Source organism: Trichomycterus rosablanca, unplaced genomic scaffold, assembly GCF_030014385.1.
Source record: "Trichomycterus rosablanca isolate fTriRos1 unplaced genomic scaffold, fTriRos1.hap1 scaffold_184, whole genome shotgun sequence".
NCBI classification, from domain to species: Eukaryota; Metazoa; Chordata; class Actinopteri; order Siluriformes; family Trichomycteridae; genus Trichomycterus; species Trichomycterus rosablanca.
Window position 1 is genome coordinate 29,725 of NW_026947012.1, and position 9,117 is coordinate 38,841.

Sequence of the window (9,117 nt, forward strand, 5' to 3'; positions counted from 1 at the left end):
AATGCCATCTGTCAAGCAGCATGATGGTCTGGAGATGCTTTGGAGGTGGTAAAATAGGAGATTTATATAGAGTGGGAAAGACCTTGAAGAAAGAATGCAACCACAAGATTTAGCAATGCCATGCCATACTCTGTGGACAGCGCTTGATTGGGGCCAATTCCATCCTACAACAGGATAATGACCCCAAACACAACTCCAAAATGTGTCAGCAATATTTAGGAAATAAGGAGTCAGCCAGAATTCTGACTGTAATAGAGTGGCCAGCACAGTCTCCGGATCTGAACTCTATTGAGCTGTTGTGGGAGCAGCTGGACCGTATGGTACAGAGGAAGACTGCATCAAGACAATCCATGCTCCAGGGAGATGCTCCAGGAAGCATGGGGTGAAATCACATCAGATTACCTTGAAAAATTGACAGCTAGAATGCCTAGGGTCTGCCAGGCTGTAATTGCTGCAAAAGGTGGCTTTTTTGATTAAGGCAAAATTTGAAGTACACAATCATCATTTACATTAAAATCAAAATTTCTTACTCTGACAATGTGTGCATGTCCTGTTTATTTGCTATATTTCTTCATCTCATGTGTGTTTCCATTGAAAACAAGAAACTTTCACAGTGATCCCAAACTTTTGAGCGGTAGTGTATGTTAAAGTTTGTAATTTATGTCACATCCTTGTGAGGATTAAAGCAGGTTGCAGAGTCCGGATAGCTCAGTCGGTAGAGCATCAGGGTCCAGGGTTCAAGTCCCTGTTCGGGCGAGTCATTTATTACTGCGTTGGGTAAGCGGTAATGTCCCGTACTACATGGTTTATTTAGAAAGTTGAAGAATTTGTACTTTGTGAGATATTTCTAAGTGAAATAGCATGTACTTGATCAGCTTGAAATAATAGCACACTACATGTGTAACATGTTCTCCACACCAACTAGTTGTACGCCCAGCTGTTGCAAACAGACTGTAGTAAATAGAGGACCGTTTAAATCTATATTTATGTGCAGCCTAATAATGCGCTGAGTTTTAGATATTAATAGCCACATATCTAATGTTGAATTACATGCTTTATAATTTCAGTTCTTGCTTCACAGAGCCGCTTTGTTATTGCACTGCACTAAACAGTTGGTATATCCTGCACTATTTTGTCTACATAATGCAGCATCAACGCTCTGCTCTGTTAGTACATTACAAGGGGTAAAGGTGGTTTCTTCGTCAGGGGAATTAGCTCAAATGGTAGAGCGCTCCCTTAGCATGCGAGAGGTAGCGGGAGCGATGCCCGCATTCTCCAGTACAGAAACATTATGATTATTTAAGGGCATCACGTAATATGAAACTCGTTGCGTCATTGTTCACTGAAACACAGCATCAAAAATCAGATCAGTCTGTAAGTGTTACAAAGACATTCAGGCTCTGTAATTAATCGTTTTGTTTGATTTTTTACATTGACAAACATGCAATAACTTTTAATTTTCCAAATTTGTAATGTCTTGGATTTTTAAAACCACTTTTTTGTATCGTTATGTGACTTTTTGATGGTTTATTAAGTGAACTGCTTGGTAAAAGATGAACCGCTGATATTCACAACATTCCCTTTTAAAATGCAGCATCAACACTTAAGTCTGTCAGTGTTACAAAGACAGTTTTTTTCAGTTCGTCCTAAAGGCTGAGATGAACATCTTAAATAAACTGTGAGTCTGTGATGGTTTAAAAGCAACACATAATACAGAAAAGAGTACATGAGCTAAAACACTTGAAGGCAAAACAAAATATGAACTCGTTGCATCATTGCCCACTGAAATGCAGCATTAAAAATCAGGTCAGTCTAAGTTCGACTACTGGCTGACTTGGTTACCTTATGGCTTTTTGGTCTCTTTATGGGTATGGGAAGTGGTCTTTATTGTAGCGTAAAAGAGAGATTTGCATTTAATTATTGTTTTATAATTAATAGCTTCACGAGGCACCACCAACATTTAGTTGTTTGGTTAGGCTAATTTGTTTCAACAAACCTAATTCATAACATATCAGTCCCTTTCTGTTGGGGTAAATAAATAAAGCAGATTATTCTTCTCACCGAGGTAATTAAAACCACAGCGCTAAGTTTTGAATCGTTGTAATGTTTCTTAAACTAACAAAACATAACACATATAATGACAGTTAATAAGTAAGTGGCATAACTAAGTGGTAATGATAGAAGTATAAATCTGTAGGCGAACTATAACATGAAATTAGCATATGATTCAAGAGATTTAGAGCCTGATTGAAGCGTATGCTATTGTAACTAGGGTTGGGCGGTATTGCCGATTGCTCAAGCGTCTTGTTCTGTTGGAACTATGACTGCAGTCTACCAGGGAGCAGCCGACATGAGCCACCAGTGACTGACCGCTGGGAAGCCGTGATCGTATAGTGGTTAGTACTCTGCGTTGTGGCCGCAGCAACCCCGGTTCGAATCCGGGTCACGGCACTGTCCTTTTGTATGCCATGCTTGGAAGGTTTCTATGCTCTCCTCCTTTTTGTCTCTCTAACTCCTTGTGTGTGGTTCTCTGTACCCCAGATCCAACAATGCAGCTCTGGTCAAGGTGACAAAGGCTTGTCAGAGTGGAAAGAAGTGGCTGATGCTGGTGCTGAGCCTTGCTGTTTCCCATATGGTTTTTTTTTTTATTTATTGGCCTTCGGCTCGATCTCGATCCATGGCGACTTGATGGATGAACGATCTGTAGGAATATCGATCCTGTGCAAGTCTAGATAGGTCCGCCAGGGTCTTCTCTGCCGTTACTGTGATTGTGTCGAGCCATCGAGTTGCTGGTCTTCCTCTTCGCCTTGTTCCTTCTATTCTTCCGACCATGATGTCCTTCTCCAGTGATCGCTCTCTTCGTATGATGTGTCCAAAGTAGGCAAGTCGTAGCTTAGTGATCCTTGATTCAAGTGACATGTCTGGCTTGATTTGTTCCAAAATTGATTTGTTTGTTCTTCTGACCGTCCAAGGTATTGATAACATCCTTCTCCAACACCACATTTCGAAGGCGTTGATTCTTCTTCTGTCTTGTTTCTTTATCGTCCAGGTTTCACATCCGTACATTACCACAGAGAAGACTAAACTATGTACAAGGCGTATTTTCGTCAATTGTGAAATGTTCCTCGATTTGAAGACCTTGTCCAGTGACTTCATTGTTGATTTCCCCATACCTATTCTCCGTCTGATTTCCGGTGTCGCTACTTATCTGGCAGTAGTCAATATCTTTGTCTTCTTTGTGTTGAGTAACAGCCCCATGTTCAAGCTTTCCAGCTTGATGCTCCGTAATAAGTACTTCATTCCATCTGCACTTGTTGTTATCAGAGTTGTATCATCTGCATATCTAAGATTGTTGATGATTCTTCCAGCAATTTTAATTCCTTCTTCTTTTTCAGTTAGTCCAGCCTTCCTGAAAATGGCTCTGCGTACAAATTGAAGAGAAATGGCGACAGGATGCATCCTTGTCTACTTTGAACCATGCCGTGTCGCCGTGTTCTGTTCAGACTGTTGCTTCTTGGTCGGTATAAAGGTTCCTAATGAGGCTGATCAGATGGCTCGGCACACCTCCTTCATGGTAATCCAAAGCTTCTGGTGATCAACACAGTCAAAGGCTTTACTGTAATCAATGAAGCAAAAATAAATCTCCTTCTTGTATTCTTTGGCCTTTTCCATTATCCACCTAATGTTAGCAATCACATCTCTTGTACCTCTGCCCCTCCTGAATCCTGCTTGTTCCTCCAGCAGCTCTCTGTCAAAGTAAGGCTGCAACCGTCTTTGTAAGATCTTCAGTAGTATTTTGCTGGAATGAAGTATGAGCGCAATAGTACGATAGTTTCCACAGTCAGTAACATCTCCCTTCTTCGGAATAGGAATAAACACTGATCTTGTCCAGTCCTTGGGCCATTTACCAGTTGTCCATATCTGTTGACACAGGCATGTGATTACATCAACTGCTGCTTCAGAAGACTTTATTAGCTCTAGTGGAATATTGTCACATCCAGGCGCTTTGTTGTTTGACAGAAGTGTAATCGCAGCAATGACTTCATCTTTCAGGATGTTTGGCTCTCTATCATTGCCAGTCTCCATTTCTTCCCATATCACTGAGTCGTTCTTATAGAGGTGATCCGTGTACTCTTTCCATCTTTCCTTGATCTGTTCTGGCTCAGTTAGTTTGTTCCCATTGGCGTCTTTTAGCATGCCCACTCTTGGTTGAAACTTTCGTCGTATCTCTTTGATCTTTAGGTATACCTTCCTGGTCTTTCCCTTCAGATGTTCACTTTCTATCTCTGTACATATCTTTTGGTAATAAAGTTCTTTGTCTGTTCGAATGGCTCTCTTTAGTCTTTTACTGATGTTGTCCCTGGCCTGCTTGTTACCTTTTGCCTTTGCCCTTCGTCTTTCTTCAATGATCTTTAGAGTCTCTTCTGTTATCCACGGCTGCTGGGGTCTTTTCTGTCTCTTGTTTATTGACTTGCTAGCTTCTTCGGTAATAATAGTCTTTATATGTGTTCCTCAGGCTTATTTTCATCCGTGTCCAGAGATGTGAACCGGTTGTGCAGACTATTCCAGAAAACTTCAGGTATTTTGGTCAAGTCAAAGTTAGGAACAGCCTGTTGTCTAGTCCGTTTGTGCAGCTTGACTAATTTTTGATGTTAAAAGTTCATGATCAGTTCCACAGTCAGCTCCTGGCTGTGTTTTCATGGTAATGATAGACGACCTCCATCTTTGGCGAACACATATGTAGTCAATCTGATTCTTATAGGCCCCATTTGGTGATGTCCATGTGTAGAGTCTCCTTTTGTGATGTTGAAAGAAAGTGTTCATGATGGACAGTTGATTTTTTGTACAAAAGTCAATGAATCTTTCGTTTGCTAAGTCCAAACTTTCCAACAACAGTTCCTTGTTTGCCATGGCCCACTTTGGCATTAAAATCTCCCATGATAATGAGTAAGTCTTGATTTTGCGTCCTGTCAATTTCCTCTTGAACTTGTTCATAGAATAGTTCAACGTCCTCCTCCTTGGCATCTGTTGTTGGTGAGTAGACTTGTATGACTGTGACATGGATTGGTGCTCCTTGTAGTCGTATCGAGATGACTCTATCGCTGACTGTGTTGTACTTCAGGACAGTATTGGCCAGTCTTCGATTAAGAATAAAGGCAACGCCATTTCGTCTTTGGTTATCATTTCCAGAATAGTAGAACCAATGTTCGTTTGACTGGAAATGTCCGGATTGAGTCCACTTTAGTTCACTAATTCTGAGTAAATCAAGTCCTGTTCTGTCCATTTTGGCTTTGACAATGTCGAGTTTGCCTTGGTTCATGGTTCGTACATTCCAAGTTCCTAGTCTGATGATATATCTGATTTGATCTTCCCTTTCGACCAAGTGACATCAGCACCAAGACGACCTTGCGGCTTTGATCCTGGCGCATCATAAGCATTGATCCTACTCAAGACGACCATCGGCTCTTCCCCAGTAGCTTGTTGAGTGCCTTCCGACCTAGGGGCGCATCTTCCAGCACTATATCGCATTCCTTTAGTTGTACGCTCCATCAAGTTTTCTTGGCATAGTACGGAAGTAGATTGCCAGGCCTTTCTCCCGTGCAGTAATGTGGTACCTGTGAGGAACCACACTGGATCAGTGTTGTAGCCATTGTCAATACGAGATTGATAAGAGATTGATAATTTGCTTCCATCACGCAACGTCCTGCTGCCGACGTTGGGCTGTACGTTTAGTCTGGCACCTCAGTTGAGACCTATCCCTCTTGGGGGCCCCTGCTAGCATAATACACTTGGCTCTAAACTGCTTTTAGCCAGGTGGCCTGTGTTCGACTCCCGGTATATGAGGGAGTCTATCAAGGAGCAGCCAACATGAGCCACCAGTGGAAATGGGGCTGGAGCTTCAGGGAGGTCACGACCACAATCATGCAGGGGCCAGTGGTGCAATGGATAACGCATCTGACTACGGATCAGAAGATTCTAGGTTCGACTCCTGGCTGGCTCGGTTACCTTATGCCTTTTTTTCTCTCTAACTCCTTGTGTGTGGTTCTCTGTACCCCAGATCCAACAATGCAGGTCTTGTTAAGGTGACAAAGGCTTGGCAGAGCGAAAAGAAGTGGCTGATGCTGGTGTCAGCCGGTGCAGAGCCTTGCAGTTTCCCATATGGTCTAGCGGTCAGGATTCCTGGTTTTCACCCAGGCGGCGGAGTTCGACTCCTGGTATTGGAATTGGTCTTTATGATTGGACTTGAGCAAAAATTTGCCTACTCGGCTCTTTGTAAGGGGAATTAGCTCAAATGGTAGAGTGCTCGCTTAGCATGCGAGAGGTAGTGAGATCGATGCCCGCGTTCTCCAGGTTTTAAAATTATGTAGAGAAACAGATGGACTACAGTCAGTAATTGTAGAACTACAAAGTGCTTCAATATGGAAAGTGGAGCTGATAAAATGGACAGTGAGTTTAGAAACAAAGAGGTTTTTTTAATGTTATGTTCTAACCCAGGGGTGCACAACATACGGCCCGCGGGCCAGATCCGGCCCGGCAAAACTCTCGATCCGGCCCGCCAAATGAAGTGCTGATGCATTTTTAAATAAATGATACTGTCACTTTAAATTCACCGGGTAATTCCATGAAATTGCGACTGAAAAGTAAATGATGTAAATACAAGTTACTTCAGCTGCACCATGTGTTTGTCCAAACCAAGTACGAGTAAACAAAGAAAAGTGGATCTCGAGCATATAAAATTTAACCCTGAATGGACATACAGGTATTTTCTTGTCTGGTGTGTTTGCGACCACATTAATCAGTTGGTGTCAGACCAACACATTTCTTGTAAGTACCTGATTTTATGTAACTGTATTTAGTGCTGGGCGATTTTCACGATTAATTCTGTTAGTTAGAATGAACGTTTTCACATAATGTTAGAATGTGACAATCGCGATTGTTTACATACTTTATATTTTAATTAAAATACCAACATGTCACGAGGCAGAAACTGACCAGACGCTCGCGGAATATAAATCAGGGAAAGTTTAATATTAAAAGGGCAAAAACAGTGTACAAAACCCTGCAGAGTCCAAAAACACAGGATAAACAGACAGGCAGCAAACGGAAGACAACAAGGATTATACACGGTAATGGTTAGATTTAGAAATAAGGAGACAAGCACGATCGACAAAACTTCACAACGAGACTAAAACAGAAGAGTTTAAATAAGATTCATGGAACCAAACACAGCTGAACTGAATCAAAACTCCGGTGAGCGCGATCAGGATTGGCTGACCGGGGACATGTGGTAGTCACGTGACAGTCCAGGGGCTCATGGGAATTGTAGTCCATATGGTAAGACGTGGAATGTGCCCCGTCCATCCACACCCCCCCCAGTCACAAGAAGACAAAATCAAAGCTGAGCTGAGTGCTTATTCGATGTCCCCCAGTGTAGATACTGATACAGACTCACTTATATGGTGGAAACAGTAAACAGGCTCGTGTTCCTTTTAAAAAACCTGTAAAGAACTGTTTGTGGTTTTGCACTTTTCTTATGCTGCACATTATTTAAAGTGAGTTGTTTGGGAGTTTTTTATATAAAGGATATAGCTAATTAAGATTTCTATTTTGTTCAAATTATTGTTAATTATTGTTATATTGTTATAAAGTTTGAGTTCCTTGAAAGGATAATTAGGTGGTGCTGTTACTATTTTTGCATTTCTGCAGTCTTTTAAATTAAAATTTTTCAATTGAATTATACAAAAAAAAAAAAAATTTGCGATCGCAATCGAGAATCAATAATACATTTGAAAATAATCGATTTTTTTTTTCAATATCACCCAGCCCTAACTGTATTACAAATTCATGTGGACAGATCTGTAAAAATGAAATGTGTGGCCCTCTGGTTTAGGTGTTTATGTGAAATCGGCCCTTGGTAAAAAGAAGTTGTGCACCCCTGTTCTAACCTGTAATATATTGCATTTCTTAAAATGCCCACTAGGTGGAGGCAAACCGCAAATTTACAAAAACAGTGGCCACATTTTATGTCAATCACGTTGACTTGTTAAAATGAGGGGCGATCTACCTGTATGCACTGTGCGATCGACTGGTAGATCGTGATTGACGTATTGGGCACCCCTGATGTAAAACAACTGTACTTTTGGTAACCCCTTTTGGAGTCTTTCCAAGAAATTGCTCCTGATAACTTTTATTGTTTATTGAAACACAACATTTCCATCACAGATCTGCTTCAAACTTAGGGAGATCCGCTGTCAGAACTCGGACACAGTCTCTATGTTCAAGTCTAGATTGAAAACATATTTATTTACTCAGGCTTTTGATTGGTCTTTTCAAACTAAACAAGCAAACCTAGTTATGCTGTAATAGTTAGGGGTGCTGGAGTCTAAACCTGTAAAACTCTCTGATATTTTACTCTTAACGATTTCACATTGTAACAACATCTTCTGTTGTTTTAATCCGAGGAGGCTCTGACGGAAACCTGTTCACCCTCTCGAGGTTAAAGACTGCAACTCGAGACTGCAGTGCCAACAATGCTGCTCCTACTAGATGTGACGGGGACCTGGCGTGTTTGCACCAAAAATGTCCAGAACTTAAAATGGACTTTATCACAGACTGGATCCTCCAGGCCACCCAAGAAGGACGTGTCCCTGCTGAGTCTGGTTCCTCTCAAGGTTTCTTCCTGAGTTTTTCCCTGCCACAGTCGCCCTCGGCTTGCTCAATAGGGGTTTTTGGTCTGTTGGTCCTGGATTTTGTAAAGTTGCTTTGAGACAATGTTCATTGTAAAAAGCGCTATATAAATAAATTTTTCTTGACATGTGTCCGAGATCTCTAACTCAAGCACCGTTTATGCAATCCATTTGAGTACTACTGTATTTTATAGAGTACATCCTGAGCTTTTTATTAATGTCACAAAGCAAAGTAAGAGATCAGTTTTGTTCAATATGAGTCGTAACTTCAGTTTATAAAGATTACAGAAATGTACAGCAATTTTAACCCTTTCTAAACAAAACATTTATCCAACGTCCTTTGTTGTGGACAGCAGGACTTACTACACCCGGTTTTTAGCCTATTTCTATACAAGGAAGCAGAGGGCTGAGTAAGGCAGAAAATATTTTA

The 9,117-nt window shown here is 41.3% G+C and overlaps 2 non-coding genes and 1 pseudogene across 2 annotated transcripts; 2 read left to right on the top strand and 1 right to left on the bottom strand.

Moving 5' to 3' along the window:
• Positions 1-2,379: 2,379 nt before the first annotated feature.
• Positions 2,380-2,451, top strand: trnah-gug (transfer RNA histidin (anticodon GUG)). Its single transcript has one exon. It is a non-coding gene; the product is annotated as a tRNA-His (tRNA).
• Positions 2,452-3,546: 1,095 nt separating this feature from the next.
• LOC134306051 (uncharacterized) lies at positions 3,547-5,651 on the bottom strand (annotated as a pseudogene).
• A 277-nt stretch (positions 5,652-5,928) lies between these two features.
• On the top strand, positions 5,929-6,001 carry trnar-acg (transfer RNA arginine (anticodon ACG)). The gene has a single exon. It is a non-coding gene; the product is annotated as a tRNA-Arg (tRNA).
• The last annotated feature ends 3,116 nt before the right edge of the window (positions 6,002-9,117 follow it).